Here is a 16319-nt window from a genome sequence, read left to right as displayed (position 1 = left end):
TGACATTGGTAATTTGATAGATATTACATTGAATCTGTAGGTTGCTTTGGGCAATATAATCATTTTAACAATATTGGTTCTTCTAATTCATGAGCATGGGATGTTTTTCAATTTGCTTGTGTTGTCTATGACTTCTTTCATCAGTGCTTTGCAGTTCTCCTTGCAGAGATCTTTCACCTCCTTGTTTAAATATATTCCTAGGTATTTTTTGCAGCTATTGTAAATGAGATTGCTTTCATGATTTGGTCCTCAGCTAGATCATTATTGGTGTATAGAAATCCTACTGATTTCTGCACATTAGTTTTGTGCCCTGAAACTTTACTGAATTTATCAAAGCTGAGAGTTTTTTTTGGTGAAGTCTTTAAGGTTTTCTAGATATAAGATCATACAATCAGGGAACAGGGATAATTTGACTTCTTCTTTTCCATTTGGATGACTTTTGTTGTTTTTCTCTTGCCTGATTTCTCTGGCGAGGACTTCTAGTACTATGGTGAATAGGAATGGTGAGAGTGGACACCCTTGTCTTGTTCCAGTTCTTAGAGGGACTACTTTAAACTTTTCACCATTAAGAATGAGTTGCCCTACTGCAGGAAAAAGATAGGCATTGAAAAAAAAAGAGTGAGTTGCCTGTGGGTTTGTCATATATTGCCTTTATTATGTTGAAGAATATTCCTTCTATGGCTAGTTTGTTGTGGATTTTTGCTATAAAGGGATGCTAAATTTTACAGAATTTTTTTGCATCTATTGAGATGACCATTTGGTTTTGTCCTTAATGCTGTTTGTGTGATGTATCACATTTATTGATTTGTGTATATTGAATCATTCTTGCATCCCTGGGAAAACCTCACCTGACCAGGGTGTATCATCTTTTGGATGTGCTGTGGGATTTGATTTGATAGTATTTTGTTGAGGATTTTTACATCCTATGTTCATCAGGGATATTGGTCTGTAGTTTTCTTGTTTTATTGTCCTTGTCTGGTTTTGGTACCAGTATGATACTGGCTTCATAGAATGAGTTAGGGAGAATTCCCTCTTCCTCAATTTTTTTGGAGTAGTTTCAGGAGAATTGGCATTCGTTCTTTGTATGTTTGGCAGATTTGGCTGTGAATATGTCTGGCCCAGGGCTTTTTATTTTCCCCTTTTGGAGATTTTTCTTTATTATTGGTTCAGTCTTGCTACTTATTATTGATTTGTTCAGAAGTTTTATTTCTTCCTGGTTCAATCTCAGGAGGCTGCATGTTTCCAGGAATTTATTCATTTTCTGTATGTCTTCTAGTTTATGAACACATAGTTGTTCATAATAGTCTCTGATGGTCTTATTTTCTTCTGCTAACTTTAAATTTTATTTGATCTTGGTTTTTCTAGTTGCTTGAGTTGTGAAATTAGGTTGTTAATTTGTGATCTTTCTACTTTTTTGATGTAGGGATTTAATGCTACAAAATTCCCTTTTAACACTGCTTTTGCTATATTTCACAGGTTTTCGTATGTTGTGTTTTCATTTTCATTTAAAAGAATTTAATTTTCTTCTTAATTTCTTCATTAATTCAGTGATAATTCAGGAGCATGCTGTTTAATTTCCATGTATTTGTATAGTTTTTGCAGTTCCTCTTGGCATTGTCTCCTAGCTTTATTCCACTGTGGTCTGAGAAGATACTTGATATGATTTTGATTTTTCAAAATTTGTTTGTTCATTTTAGAGATGGGGGTCTCACTCTGTTGCCCAGGCTAGAGTGCAGTTGCACATTCATAGCTCACAGCAGCCTTAAACTCTTGGGCTCAAGCAACCTTCCTGCCTCTGCCTCACGAATAACTAGAACTTCAGGCATGTGCCACCATGCCTGGCTATTTTTAATTTTTTTTTTGTAGAGATGGGGCCTCACTATGTTGCCTAGGTTGTTCTCTAATGCCTGACTTCAAGCAGTCCTGCCTTGGTCTCCCAAAGGGCTGAGATTATAGGCATGAACCACTGTGCCTGGCCTAAACATTTGTTAAAACTTGTTTTTTGGCCTCATATGTGGTCTATCTTGGAGGATGTTCTATATTCTGATAAAAAGAATGTATATTCTGTAGTTGTTTGGTAGAATGTTCTGTAAATGTCTGTTAAGTTCATTTGGTCTAAAGTCCAATTTAAGTCTAATGTTTCTTTATTAATTTTTGTGTCAATGATCTATCTAGTGCTGTTAGTAGGATGTTGAAGTCCCCCACAATTATTGTATTGCTGTCTGTTTCTTTCTTTAGGTCTAGTAACATTTTGTTTTGTGAATTTGGGTGCCCTGATGTTGGGTGCATATATATTTGGAAGTATTCTATCCCCTTGCTGAATGGATCCCTGTATCATTACATAATGACCTTCTTTTTAAAAATAATAATAATTATTATTATTATTTTTAAAGTTCTGGGGTACATGTGCAGGATGTGCAAGTTTGTTATGTAGGTAAACTTGTGCCATGGTAGTTTTCTGCACCTATCAACCATCACCTAGGTATTAAGCCCAGCATGCATTATCTCTTTTCCCTAATGCTCTCACCTCCAACCCTCCCTGGCAGGCTCCAGTAAGTGTTGTTCCTCTCTCTGTCTCTATGTGTTCTCATTGTTTAGCTCCCACTTATAAGTGAGAACATGTGGTGTTTGGTTTTCTGTTCTGTTTGCTGAGAATAATGGCCACCAGCTTCATCCATGTTCCTGCAAAGGGCATGATCTCGTTCCTTTCTATGGGTTCATAGTTTTCTGTGGTGTATATGTACCACATTTTCTTTATCCAGTCTATCATTGATGGGCATTTGAGTTGATTCCATGTATTTGCTATTGTGAATAGTGCTGCAGTGAACATACGCATGCATATATCTGTATAATAGAATAATTTATATTCCTTTGGGTATATACCAGTAATGGGATTCCTGGGTCAAATGGTATTTCTGGTTCTAAATCTTTAAAGAATTGCCACACTGTCTTCCATAATGACCTTCTTTGTCTTTCTTTTCTTTTTTTCCTTTTTACTGCTTCTGATTTAAAGTCTTTTTTTTTATTTTTTTATTTTTAATTTTTTGAGACAGTCTCATCCCTTTGCCCAGTCTGGAGTGCAGTGGCAGAATCATAGTTCACTGTAGCCTCAAACTCTTGGGCTCTAGGGGTCCTCCCACCTCAGCCTCCTGAGTGGGTAGCACTACAGGTCCATGCCAGAACATCCAGATAATCTTTAAAATATTTCATAGAGAAGGGATTTCATTATGTTGCCAGGCTCATCTTGAATTCCTGGATGCAAGCAATCCTCCTGCCTTGGCCTCCCAAAATTTGGGATTAAAGGCATGCACCACTGCACCTAGCCTAAAATCTGTGTAATGTTCCGTTTTCACACTGCTGATAAAGACATAACCGAGACTGGGGAAAAAAAAGAAGTTTAACGGACTTACAGTTCTGCACGGCTGGGGAGGCCTCACAATCATGGCAGAATGCAAGGAAGTGCAAGTCACATCTTACGTGGATGGCAGCAGGCAAAGACAGAGAGCTTGTGCAGTGAAACTCCTCTTTATAAACCCATCAGATCTTGTGAGTCTTATTCACTATCAGCATAAGAAAGCTGCATGAGTATCATGAGCAGTATGAGAAAGACCCACCCCCATCATTCAATTACCTCCCACTGAGTCCCTCCCATGACATTTGGGAACTGTGGGAGTTACAATTCACGATGAGATTCGGGTAGGGACACATCTAAACCATATAATTCACTTCCTGGCCCTCTCCAAATCTCATGCCCTCAAATTTCAAAAGCAATCATGCCTTCCTAACAGTCCCCCAAAGTCTTAACTCATTTCAACATTAACTCAAAAGTCCCCAGTCCAAAGTCTTATCCAAGACAAGACAAGTCCCTTCCACCTATGAGCCTGTAAAATCAAAAGCAAGTTAGTTACTTCCCAGATAATGAAGGTACAGGCACTGGGTAAATATACCCTTTCCAAATGGGAGAAACTGGCCAAAACATAGGGGCTACAGGCCTCATGCAAGTCCAAAATCCAGCAGGACAGTCAAATCTTAAAGTTGTAAAATTATCTCCTTTTATTCCGTCTTGCATTGGGTCACACCAGTGCAAGAGGTGGGTCCCCATGGTGTTGGGCAGCCCTGCCCCTGTGGCTTTACAGGGTACAGCCTGCCTTCTGGCTGCTTTCACAGACTGGTATTGAGTGTCTGTGGCTTTTCTAGGTGCGTGGTGCAAACTGTAGGTGGATTTACTATTATGGGTTCTGGAGGACTGTGGCCCTCTTCTCACAGCTCCACTAGGCAGTGCCCCAGTAGGGACTCTGTGTGGGGGCTCTGACCCCACATTTTCCTTCTGCACTGCTCTAGCAGAGGTTCTGCATGAGGGCCCTGCCCCTGCAGCAAACTTCTGCCTTGGCATCCAGGCTTTTTCATACACCCTCTGAAATCTAGCTGGAGGTTTCCAAAACCCAATTCTTGACTTCTGTGCACTCACAGGCTCAACACCACATGGAAGCTGCGAAGGATTGGGGCTTGCACCCTCTGAAGGCATGGCCTGAGCTCTACATTGGCCCCCTTCAGCCATGGCTGGAGCAGCTGGGATGCAGGGCACCAAGTCCCTAGACTGCACACAGCACAGTGACCCTGGGCCTGGCCAATGAAACCATATTTTCCTCCTTGGCCACCAGGCCTGTGATGAAAGGGGCTGCCATGGAGACCTCTGACATGCCCTGGAGACATTTTCCCCATTGTTTTGGGGATTAACATTTGGCTCCTTGTTGCTTATGCAAATTTCTGCAGCTGGCTTGAATTTCCCCTCAGAAAATGGGATTTTCTTTTCTATTGCATTGTCATGCTGCAAATTTTCTGAACGTTTATGCTCTTCTTCCCTTATAAAACTGAATGCCTTTAACAGCACCCAAGTCACATCTTGAATGCTTTGCTGCTTAGAAATTTCTTCTGCCAGATACCCTAAATCAGCTCCCTAAAATTCAAAGTTTCACAAATTCTAGGGCAGGGGCAAAATGCCATCAGTCTCTTTGCTCAAACATAGCAAGAGTCAGTTTTGCTTCAGTTCCCAACAGGTTCTTAATCTCCATCTGAGACCACCTCAGCCTGGAGTTTATTGTCCATATCACTATCAGCATTTTGGGCAAAGTCATTCATTAAATCTCTAGGAAGTTCCAAACTTTCCCACATATTCCTGTCTTCTTCTGAGCCCTCCAAACTGTTCCAACCTCTGCCTGTTACCTGGTTCCAAAGTTGCTTCCACATTGTTGGGTATCTTTACAGCAGCACCCCACTGTACTGGTACCAATTTACTGTATTAGTTAATTTTCACACTGCTAATAAACATGTACCTGAGTCTGGGAAGAAAAAGAGGTTTGGTGGACCTACAGTTCCACATGGCTGGGGAGGCCTCACAATCATGGCAGAAGGCAAGGAGGAGCAAGTCACATTTTACATGGATGGTGGCAGGCAAAGCAAGAGAGCTCATGCAGAGGAACTCCTCTTTATAAAGTCATCAGATCTCATGAGACTTATTCACTATCACAAGAACAGCATGAGCAAGACCCACCCCCATCATTCAGTTACCTCCCACTGGGTCCCTCCCATGACATGTGGGAATTGTGAGAGTTACAATTCAAGATGAGATTTGGGTGGAGACATAACCAAACCATATCAGTCTGTTTTATCGATGTGATATGGTTTGGTTCTGTGTCCCCACCCAAATCTTGTGTTAAATTGTAATCCTCATTGTTGGAGATGTGGCCTGGTGGGAGGTGATTGGATCATGGTGATGGTTTCTAATGGTTTAGCACCATCCCCCTAGTGCTGTCTCATAATAGAGTTTTCACAAGATCTGTTTGTTTAAAAGTAAAAGTGTGTAGTACCTCCTCCTTCACTCTCTTCGTCTTTCTCTGGCTATGTAAGACATGCCTGCTTCCCCTTTGCCTTCTGCCATGATTGTATGTTTCCTGAGGCCTCCCCAGCATGCTTATTGTACAGTCTGCAGAACTGTGAATCAATCAAAACTCTTTTCTGTATAAATTACCCAGTCTCAGGTAATTCTTTATAGCAACATGAGAATGGACTAAAACACTACATGTAGCTACTTCTGCTCAATTTTGGGTGCTGTTTGTGTGGAATATCTTTTTCGATCCCTTTACTTTCTGTCTGGATGTGTCTTTATGGGTAAAGTGAGTTTCTTGTAGGCAGCATGTAGTTAGATCATATTTTAAAAATCCATTCTGCCAATCTGTATCTTATAAGTGAAGGATTGAATCTATTTGCAATCAAGAATAATATTGATATGCAAGGCTTTGTTACATCCATATTGTTAGTTGTTGTTAAGCGTTTTATAAATTTTTTCCTTTATTAAAATATTGAGTTTTATTTCACATGTATATTTTTGTCTCCCCACCATTTCCACGTCTGACTACCGCTACTACTATGTCCTATCATAACATTCCATACCTACTTAAAACCAAGCAAAGGGTGGAGTTTCATCTTTAAAAACTAAACAGGCATTTTGGACAACACATTCTTGGCAATAGAACCTGGACAACATTTATCAAACATGGTAGGGGAAGTTCTCACTCTGCATTATAAAAAGGACAGCAAGATATCAACTGTTACAGAAATGAAATAAGATGGAACATTTTTAACAAATTGTTTAAACTATTTTCTTAAAGAGACTTCCTCCACTGCCAGAGATCTTGAATAGCCTCTTGGTCAGTCATCTGGAAGTAATTCTTCACATAATTGATGAACTTGGCTTCCACTTTGGGAAGAGAACCACCTTTTTCTATACTTGCTTGCATTTTTGCTTTAATGTCTTCTATAGAACTAGGTCCTTTTGGTGTTTTAGGAGTTTTTTTGAAGGATTCTTGTCCTTTTGATCTTGGTGTTGATGATGGTTTTGAGTCTTTTCCATTCTGGTTTGACTTTTGTGCATTTTTGGCTGGAGTATCTCATATAGATTTCTTCACTGGTGCTTTTCTTCAGCTTCCTCATCATCAAAATCATCATCATCATCATCATCATCGTCATCAGCAGCAAGTTTTACTTTTTTCTGTGGAACCTTGCTACCACCTCCAGGGGCAGACCGCTTTCCAGATATACTTAAGAGTTTCACATCCTCCTCCTCTTCATCTTCTGACTCTGCATCTTCCTCCACAGCTACTAAGTGCTGTCCACTAATATGCACTGGCCCTGAACCACACTTCAACCTTAAGACCACTGGTGGTGTTATTTCAAAGCCCCCAAGGGAAACTGTTGGCTGTACAGACATTTTCAAAATTGCCAGTGTTACTTTAATTGGACTGCCTTCGTAATTCATTGCCTCTGCTTCAACAATGTGCAATTCATCCTTTGCACCAGCCCCTAAACTGACCGTTCTTAAAGATAACTGGTGCTCATTTTCATCATTATCCACCTTAAAGTGATAATCTTTGTCGGCTTTTAGTTCACAACCAAAAATATAGTTCTGGGGCCTCAGGGGGCCCATGTCCATGTCCATCGAATCTTCCATCGGGTGGTGGCACGCACTTAGGTAGGAGAGAAGGCGGATGGAGGTAAACGAATGCTGCTCCAGAGAACAGCCACTCAGGACGGTATCACACGAGGCTTTTCTTTCTTTTTTTAACTCTTTTTGCCTTTGTGGTTTGATGATGTTCTATCATGTTGCCATTTGATTCCTTTCTTGTCCTCCTTTGTGTGATTGTTTTATAATAACTGTTAGTTTTACATTTCTGTGTGCTGCCACAGTGGTGAATATCGACCTTTTATTTCCATGTTTAAGACCTCTTTGGGCATTTCCTGTAGGTCTGGTCAGTATTTATTTATTCCCTCAGTATTTATTTATCTGGGAAAGACTTTATTTCTCCTTCACTTATGAATGTTATTCTGGCAGGCTGTAAAATTCTTGACTAACATTCTTTTCCCCCCAGCACTTTGAAAATGTCATCCCGTTCTCTTCTGGCCTGTAAGGTTTTTGCTGAAAAATTTGCTGTTACTGTGATTGGGTTTCCTTTATAGGTGACTAGATGCTTTTCTCTTGCTAATTTAAAAATTATTTCCTGGCCAGGCATGGTGGCTCATGCCAGTAATCCTAGCACTTTGGGAGGCTGAGGTGGGTGGATCACTTGAGGCCAGGAGTTCAAAACCAGCCTGGCCAACATGATGAAAGCCAGTGTCTACTAAAAATACAAAAATTAGCTGGGCATGATGGTGCACGCCAGTAATCCCAGCTACTTGGGAGGCTGAGGCATGAGAATTGCTTGAACCTTGGAGGCAGAGGTTGCAGTGAGCCAATATCATGTCACTACACTCCAGTCTGGGTGACAGAGGGAGATTCTGTCTCAAAAATATTTTCTTTCACTCTGAATATAATATGACATGGTGAAGTCCTTTTCAATGTATTTTTCTGGAGATTGCTGACTCTCCTTTATCTGGCTGTTTAATTTTCTTGCTAAACTTGGGAAGTTTTTAAAAATACCTTTTTAAAACTTTTTAATCTCTATTCCCCTTTAGGAATACCAATATTTTGTAAGTCCAGGTAGTTTATATGGTCCCAGACACCCCAAAGGCTTTGTTCATTTTTTTTTTTTTCTTTTGGAGACAGAGTCTCACTCTGTCACCCAGGCTGGAGTGCAGTGTTGCCATCTTGGCTCACTGCAACCTCCACCTCCCAGGTTCAAGCTATTCTCCTGCCTCAGCCTCTGGAGTAGCTGGGATTACAGGTACGTGCCAACATGCCTGACTAATTTTTGCATTATTAGTAGAGATGGGGTTTCACTGTGTTGGCCAGGCTGGTCTCAGACTCCCAAACTCAGGTGATCTGCCCACTTCAGCCTTCCAAAGGGTTGGGATTACAGGCATGAGCCACCGCGCCCGGCCTGTTCATTCTTTTAAATTCTTTTTTCCTTATTTTTGTCTTGCTGGATTATTTCAAAAGACCTGTCTCCAAGTTCTGAGATTATTTCTTCTGCTTGGTTTAGTCTTAGTGAAGATTTCAAATATATTTTGTATATCCTTCAATAAATTTTTTACTTGCAGAATTTATGCTTTTTTAAAAAAGATATTAATCTCCTTGATAAATTTCTCAATTATATCCTGAATTTATTTTATAATTCCTTTGTATTGGTTTTCAGATTTCTCTTGCATCTCATTGAGCTTTGAAATTGATATTTTTAACTATTTTTTAAAATTATACTGTAAGTTCTAGGGTACATGTACAGAATGTGGAGGTTTATTACATAGGTATTCACGTGCCATGGTGGTTTGCTGCACCCATCAACCCATCATCTACGTTAGGTATTTCTCCTAATGCTATCCCTCCCCCAGCCCCCACCTCCCGACAGGCTCCGGTGTGTGATGTTCCCCTCTCGGTGTCCATGTGTTCTCATTGTTCAACTCCCACTTATCAGTGAGAACATGTGGTGTTTGGTTTTCTGTTCCTGTGTTAGTTTGCTGAGAATGATGGTTTCCAGCTTCATCCATGTCCCTGCAAAGGACATGAACTCATCTTTTTTTATGGCTGCATGGTATTCCATAATATATATGTGCCACATTTTGTTTATCCAGTCTATCATTGATGGGCATTTGGGTTGGTTCCAAGTCTTGCTATTGTGAACAGTGCCATAATAAACATATGTGTGCATGTGTCTTTATAGTAGAATAATTTATAATCCTTTGGGTATATACCTAGTAATGGGATTGCTGGGTCAGATGGTATTTCTAGTTCTAGATCCTTGAAGAATCACCAAACTGTCTTCCACAATGGTTGAACTAATTTACACTCCCACTAACAGTGTAAAAATGTTCCTATTTATCCACATCCTCTCCAGCATTTGTTGTTTTTGACTTTTTAATGATCACCATTCTAACTGGCATGAGATGTTGTCTCATTGTAGTTTTGATGTGCATTTCTCTAATGACCAGTGATAATAGCATTTTTTTCATGTTTGCTGGCTGCATAAATGTCTTCTTTTAAGAAGTGTCTGTTCATATCCTTCACCCACTTTTTGATTTTTTTTTTTTGTAAATTTAAGTTCTTTGTAAATTATGGATATTAGCCCTCTGTCAGATGGATAGATTGTAAAAATTTTCTCCTATTCTGTAGGTTGCCTGTTCACTCTGATGATAGTTTCTTTTGCCGTGCAGAAGCTCTTTAGTTTAATTAGATCCCATTTGTCAATTTTGGCTTTTGTTGCCATTGCTTTTTGTGTTTTAGTCATGAAGTCTTTGCCCATGCCTATGTCCTGAACCATTGCCTAGGTTTTCTTCTAGGGTTTTTATGGTTTTAGGTCTTACACTTAAGTCTTTAATCCATCTTGAATTAATTTTTGTATAAGGTGTAAGGAAGGGGTCCAGTTTCAGCTTTCTACATATGGCTAGCCAGTTTTCTCAATACCATTTATTAAATAGGGAATGCCCTCCCCATTGCTTGTTTCTGTCAGGTTTGTCAAAGATCATATGGTTGTAGATGTGTGGTGTTATTTCTGAGGCCTCTGTTCTGTTCCATTGGTCTGTATCTCTGTTTTGGCACCAGTACCATGCAGTTTTGGTTACTGTAGCCTTGTAGTAGAGTTTGAAGTCAGGTAGCATGATGCCTCCAGCTTTGTTCTTTTGGCTTAGGATTTTCTTGGCTATGTGGGCTCTTTTTTGGTTTCATGTGAAATTTAAAGTAGTTTTTTCTAATTCTGTGAAGAAAGTCATTGGTAGCTTGATGGGGATAGCATTGAATGTATAAATTACTTTGGGCAGTATGGCCATTTTCACAATATTGATTCTTCCTATCTATGAGCATGGAATGTTTTTCCATTTGTTTGTGTGCTTATTTCCTTGAGCAGTGGTTTGTAGTTCTCCTTGAAGAGGTCTTCCATGTCCCTTGTAAGTTGTATTCCTAGGTATTTTATTCTCTTTGTAGCAATTGTGGATGGGAGTTTGCTCATGATTTGGCTCTCTGTCTGTTATTGGTGTATAGGAATTCTTGTGATTTTTGCACATTGATTTTGTATCCTGAGACTTTGCTGAAGTTGCTTATCAGCTTAAGGAAATTTTGGCTGAGACGATGGGGTTTTCTAAATATACAATCATGTCATCTGCAAACAGAGAAAATTTGACTTCCTCTTTTCCTAATTGAACACCTTTTATTTCTTTCTCCTGCATGATTGCCCTGGCCAGAACTTCCAATACTATGTTGAATAGGAGTGGTGAGAGAGGGCATCCCTGTATTGTGCCAGTTTTCAAAGGGTATGCTTCAAGTTTTTGCCCATTCAGTATGATATCAGCTGTGGGTTTGTCATAAATAGCTCTTATTATTTTGAGATACGTCCCATCAATACCTAATTTGTTGAGAGTTTTTAGCATGAAGGGGTGTTGAATTTTGTCAACGGCCTTTTCTGCATCTATTGAGATAATCATGTGGTTTTTGTCTTTGGTTCTGTTTATATGCTGGATTACGTTTATTGATTTGTGAATGTCGAACCAGCCTTGCATTTCAGGGATGAAGCGCACTTGAACATGGTGGGTATGCTTTTTGATGTGCTGCTGGATTCAGTTTGCCAGTATTTTATTGAGGATTTTTGCATCAATGTTCATCAGGGATATTGGTCTAAACTTTTTTTGTTGTTGTGTCTCTGCCAGGTTTGGGTATCAGGATAATGCTGGCCTCATAAAATGATTTAGGGAGGAGTCCCTCTTTTTCTATTGTTTAGGATGCTTTCAGAAGGAATGGTACCAGCCCCTGTTGGTACCTCTGGTAGAATTCAGCTGTGAATCCGTCTGGTCCTAGACTTTTTTTTGGCTGGTAGGCTATTAATTACTGTCTTAATTTCAGAACTTGCTATTGATCTACTCAGGGATTTGACTTCTTCCTGGTTCGGTCTTGGGAGGGTGTATGTGTCTAGGCATTTATCCATTTCTTCTAGATTTTCTAGTTTATTTGTATAGAGGTGTTTATAGTATTCTCTGATGGTAGTTTGTATTTCTGTGGGATCATTGGTGATATCCCCTTTATCATTTTTTATTGCATGTATTTGATTCTTCTTTCTTTTCTTCCTTATTAGTCTGGCTAACAGTCTATCTATTTTGTTGATCTTTTAAATAAACCAGCTCCTGGATTCATTGATTTTTTTAAATGGGTTTTTCATGTCTCTATCTCCTTCAGTTCTGCTCTGATCTTAGTTATTTCTTGTCTTCTGCTAGCTTTTGAATTTGTTTGCTGTTGCTTCTCTAGTTCTTTTAATTGTGATGTTAGGGTGTCGGTTTTAGATCTTTCCTGCTTTCTTTTGTGGGCTATAAATTTTCCTCTACACACTGCTTTAAGTGTGTCCCAGAGATTCTTGTACATTGTGTCTTTGTTCTCATTGGTTTCAAAGAACATCTTTTTTTTCTTTTTTGAGACAGTCTTGCTCTGTTGCCAGGCTGGAGTGCAATGGCATGAGCTCAGTTCAGTGTAACCTCCACCTCCTGGGTTCAAGCAATTCTCCTGCCTCAGCTTCCCAAGTAGCTGGGACTGCAGGCATGTGCCACCATGACTAGCTAATTTTTGTATTTTAGTAGAGATGGGGTTTCACCATGTTGACCAAGATGGTCTCGATCTCCTGACCTTGTGATCCGCCTGCCTCGGCCTCCCAAAGTGCTGGGATTATGGGCATGAGATACTGCACCCAGCCTCAAAGAACATCTTTATTTCTACCTTCATTTCGTTATTTACACAGTAGTCATTCAGGAGCAGGTTGTTCAGTTTCCGTGTAATTGTGCAGTTTTGAGGGAGTTTTTTAATCCTGAGTTCTCATTTGATTGCACTGTGGTCTGAGAGACTGTTTGTTATGATTTTTGTTCTTTTGCATTTGCTGAGGAGTTTTTTACTTCCAATTATGTGGTCAATTTTAGAATAAGTGTGATGTAGTGCTGAGAAGAATGTATATTCTGTTGATTTGGGGTGGAGAGTTCTGCAGATGTCTATTAGGTCCACTTGGTGCAGAGCTGAGTTCAAGTCCTGAATATCCTTGTTAATTTTCTGTCTCATTGATCTGTCTAATATTGACAGTGGGGTATTAAAATCTCCCACTATTATTGTGTGGGAGTCTAAGTCTCTTTGTAGGTCTCTAAGAACTTGCTTTATGCATGTGGGTGCTACTGTATTGGGTGCATATATATTTAGGATAGTTAGCTCTTCTTGTTGCATTGATGCCTTTACCATTTTGTAATGCCCTTCTTTGTCTCTTTTGATCTTTGTTGGTTTAAAGCTTGTTTTATCAGAGAGTAAAATTGTAACCCTTCTTTTTTTTTGCTTTCCATTTACTTGGTAATTCTTCCTCCATCTCTTTATTTTGAACCTATGTTTGTCTTTGCACATGAGATGGGTTTCCTGAATACAGCACACTTGATGGGTCTTGACTCTTTATCCAATTTGCCAGTCTTTTTCTTCTAATTGGGATATTTAGCCCATTTACAGTTAAGGCTAATATTGTTATGTATGAATTTGATCCTGTCATTATGATGCCAGCTGGTTATTTTGCCTGTTAGTTGATGCAGTTTCTTCATAGCGTTGATGTTCTTTACAATTTGGTATGTTTTTGCAGTGGCTGGTGCCAATTGTTCCTTTCCATGTTTAGTGCTTCCTTCAGGAGCTCTTATAAGGCAGGCCTGGTGGTGACAAAATCTCTCAGCATTTGCTTGTCTGTAAAGAATTTTTTTTTGGGGGGGCGGAGTCTTGCTCTGTCACCCAGGCTGGAGTTCAGTGGTGTAGTCTTGGCTCACTGCAAGCTCTGCCTCCTGGGTTCATGCCATTCTCCTGCCTCAGCCTCCTGAGTAACTGGGACTACAGGCGCCCACCACCACACCTGGCTAATTTTTTTTTTTTTTTGTATTTTTAGTAGAGATGGGGTTTCACCATGTTATCCGGGATGGTCTTGATCTCCTGACCTTGTGATCCACCTGCCTTGGCCTCCCAAAGTGCTGGGATTACAGACGTGAGCCACTGCACCTGGCCAATAGTTTTATTTCTCCTTCATTTATGAAGCTTAGTTTGGCTGGATATGAAATTCTGGGTTGAAAATTCTTTTCTTTAAGAATGTTGAATACTGGCTCCCACTCTCTTCTGGCTTGTAGGGTTTCTGCTGAGAGATCTGCCTTTAGTCGGATGGGCTTTCCTTTGTGGGTAACCCGACCTTTCTCTGGCTGTCTTTAGCATTTTTGCCTTCATTTCAACCTTGGTGAATCTGACAATTATGTGTCTTGGGGTTGCTCTACTCGAGGAATATCTTTGTGGTGTTCTCTGTATTTCCTGAATTTGAATGTTAGCCTACCTTGCTAGGTTGGGGAAGTTCTCCTCGATAATATCCTGAAGAGTGTTTTCCAATTTGGTTCCATTCCCCCTATCACTTTCAGGTACACCAATCGAATGTACATTTGGGATTTTTAAATAGTCCCGTATTTCTTGGAGGCTTTCTTCATTTCTTTTCACTCTTTTTTCTCTAGTCTTGTCTTCTCACTTTATTTCATTGAGTTGATCTTCAATCTCTGATATCCTTTCTTCTGCTTGATCAATTTGGCTATTGATACTTGTGTATGCTTCACAAAGTTCTCGTGCTGTGTTTTTCAGCTCCATCAGGTCATTTATATTCATCTCTAAACTCGTTATTCTAGTTAGCAATTCGTCTAACCTTTTTTCAAGGTTCTTAGCTTCCTTGCATTGGGTTAGAGCATATTTCTTTAGCTTGGAGGAGTTTATTACCCGCCTTCTGAAGCCTACTTGTGTCAGTGTGTCAAACTGAATTCGCCAACCTCTGTCCAGTTTTGTTCCCTTGCTGGCGAGGAGTTGTGATCTTTTGGAGGAAAAGAGGTGTTCTGGTTTTTGAAATTTTCAGACTTTTTGCCGTGTTTTCTCCCCATCTTCATAGATTTATCTACCTTTGGTCTTTGATGTTGGTGACCTTCGGATGGGGTCTCTAAGTGGATATCCTTTTTGTTGATGTTGATACTCTTCCTTTATGTTTGTTAGTTTTCCTTCTAACAGTCAGGCCTCTCTGCTGCAGATCTGGTGGAGTTTGCTGGAGGTCCACTACAGATCCTGTTTGCATGCACTCCAGACCCTGTTTGCGTGCCCCACCCTGCTTCAGCTAGCCCTCTAGGGCTGCACCCACTGTCCAACCAGTCCCGATGAGATGAACTGGGTACCTCAGTTGGAAATGCAGAAATCACCTGCCTTCTGTGTGGATCTCGCTGGGATCTGCAGACCGGAGCTGTTCCTATTTGGCCATCTTGCCAGCTCTCCTTGATCCTGTGATTTTTGTTTTAAATTCTCTTTGTGTAGTGTATCACATTTATCGACTTGCATATGTCAAACCACCCCTGCATCCCTGATATAAAACCCACTTAATCATAGTGGACTATCTTTTTTATATGCTGTTGGATTCAGTTTCCTAGTATTTCATTAAGGATTTTTGCATTTATATTCTTCAGGGATATTGGTCTGTAGTTTTCTTTTTTGGTTATGTCCTTTCCTGGTTCTGGTACTAGGGCGATACTGGCTCCAGAGAATGATTTAGAGATGATTTCTTCTTTTCTGTTTTGTGAACTAGTATCAAGAGAATTGGTACCAATTCTTCTTTGAATGTCTGATAGAATTCAGCTGAGAATCTGTCTGGTTTCTATTTCTTTCTGGTTTAATGTAGGAGGGTTGTATATGTCCAGGAATTTATCTATCTCCTCTAGGTTTTCTAGTTTATGCACATAAAGGTGTTCATAGTAGCCTTGAATGATCTGTTGTATTTCTCTGGTATCCATTATAATATCTCACCTTTCATTTCTAATTGAGCTCTAATGGTCTATCATTTTTATCTAATGGTCTATCATTTTAATTTATCTATTTATTTTTAAATTTATCTATTATAGATAGATAATACTTATTTATAAGAGATATTATAAAGAATACTATTATATTATTTATATCTGTTTATTATTTATATATTTATTTATTTAATCTACTTTATTTTTATTTTATTTTTTATATTCTCAATATGATTTTTTAAATTATACTTTAAGTTTTAGGGTACATGTGCACAACATGCAGGTTTATTACATATGTATACATGTGCCATGTTGGTATGCTGCACCCATTAACACGTCATTTACATTAGGTATATCTCCTAATGCTATCCCTGCCCCCTCCCCCCATCCCACGACAGGCCCCAGTGTGTGACGTTCCTCTTCCTGTGTCCAAGTGTTCTCATTGTTCAATTCCAACTTATGAGTGAGAATATGTGGTATTTGTTTTTTGTCCTTGGGATAGTTTGCTGAGAATGATGGTTTCCAGCTTCATCCATGTCCCT

The 16319-nt window shown here is 39.6% G+C and overlaps 1 pseudogene; it reads right to left on the bottom strand.

Moving 5' to 3' along the window:
- Positions 1 to 6647: 6647 nt before the first annotated feature.
- LOC100454680 (nucleophosmin-like) lies at positions 6648 to 7546 on the bottom strand (annotated as a pseudogene).
- Between the last annotated feature and the right edge of the window lie 8773 nt (positions 7547 to 16319).

The sequence above is a fragment of the Pongo abelii genome, chromosome 9 (genome assembly GCF_028885655.2).
Source record: "Pongo abelii isolate AG06213 chromosome 9, NHGRI_mPonAbe1-v2.0_pri, whole genome shotgun sequence".
Classification (NCBI taxonomy): Eukaryota; Metazoa; Chordata; class Mammalia; order Primates; family Hominidae; genus Pongo; species Pongo abelii.
The sequence above is the reverse complement of the archived record's forward strand: the minus strand, read 5'-3'. Positions and strand labels throughout refer to the sequence as shown.